Here is a 1,683-nt window from a genome sequence, read left to right as displayed (position 1 = left end):
GTTTTAAGAAAAATGAAAGACACCCTTGTAATAATAATTTTCAGACACAAAGAGAAAAGAGCTGGAAGTTCCAGCTCACCTCAGGAAGCTCACCACAAAGAGTGATGAGTTTTGTTAGAGAAATAACTACATTTTGAACTGTCCTAATATTGAGAATGTATGAGGGAAATGTAGAGCCTGTTTAGGGTACAGGCGGGGGTTGGGTGGGGAGGAGGGTGATTTGGGACTTGGGTGATGGGAATGTTGCACTGGTGATGGGTGGTGTTCCTTTTATGACTGAAACCCAAACACAATCATGTATGTAATCAAGGTGTTTAAATAAAAAAAAATTTAAAAAAAAAAATAAAAAAATAAAAAAAAAAAAAAAAAAAAATATTCTTATTTTGTGCAAGAAAAATCTTCAAAAGATGGTAAGAGGCTTGTGAGGTCCCTGAAAATAAAGTAACAGTAAGATATTTAATTTTGGAAATTAAAATAAAAAACATTCAAACCATGACCTATTTATAAAAGGTCATACTATAATGATGCATTTACTGTTTGGAAGGATTTAAAGGAATTCCTAAATGGGTAAACCTAAATTGAAAGGATTTCACAATCAGTCAAGCATTGATAGACAAAAATGGTGAGAAGTGAGGGTGGTTTGAAATTGCCATTTGAAAAGTTTGCTAAAGAGCTTTTTAATGGACCTCCTGCTAGTCTTTGTAGGAATTATCAAAAGAACCTCTTTAGAATAATTGCAGTCCCACAGGCCCTCTGCCTGGCAAATGGATGCTCTTTACTATTGGATCAAAACCTCTATCAGGGCTCTTGGTTTAGGGGTGCAAAGTGAACTAGATTTTGTCCCTTATACCTACTCAGCTAGATTCTCTGTTCAGGATACAACTTGCATCACCATACACAACAGCACAAATCAAAAGTTGAGGCTTTGTTGTTGGATAACATCTGGCATATTCAGTTTTGTTTTGTTTTGTTTTGTTTTCAGAAATATAACTGGTAATGGTCACTGAAACTTAAAGAAGAGGAGTGGAGACTCAGAAAGACTAAATTCCCTCTTAATTGGGATTTCATTTAGCCCCTTCTTTGGGGTAAATGTTGCTTAGGTGAAATTCACAGGTACATAAATTGAGAAAAAATACCTGTAACTAGATAATCCTGAAAATTAAGCAGTATTATCTATATGTAAAATATTGTAAACTTTAGAGAGCCATTCAAATGTAAATCAGTATTAGGGTTTCTTTCATTATCTCTGTGGGAAGATCTAATCAGACCCATCTTGTATCCTCTCCCTAGAGCCTACAATTATTTTGTTAATATCATCTTCACTGTTAATTTTTTACCATTTCTCACCATTTCTCTATATATTTATATATAATATGCTATATATCATATGTAATATATAATATAATAGCATAATTTTATATAATATATTATTTATTTATATAAATATTTATAGTACTATATAAATACAGCTGAGATCTGTTTCTGAAAGGTGCTACTAACTTTATTGAAGTGTCAATGAAAGTTCATAATTGGAAAAAATATTTCAAGAATGAAAACAGCATACCAGTAGGTTGGTGATAGGAACCTTTCCCTCTCTCCCTTTCCACCATTATCTCTCACTATCAAAGCAAAATACTGACCACTGTGAGAAAATACATATCTTATTGTCTGATTATTTTTATT

The sequence above is a fragment of the Suncus etruscus genome, chromosome X, assembly GCF_024139225.1.
Source record: "Suncus etruscus isolate mSunEtr1 chromosome X, mSunEtr1.pri.cur, whole genome shotgun sequence".
Classification (NCBI taxonomy): Eukaryota; Metazoa; Chordata; class Mammalia; order Eulipotyphla; family Soricidae; genus Suncus; species Suncus etruscus.
The sequence above is the reverse complement of the archived record's forward strand: the minus strand, read 5'-3'. Positions refer to the sequence as shown.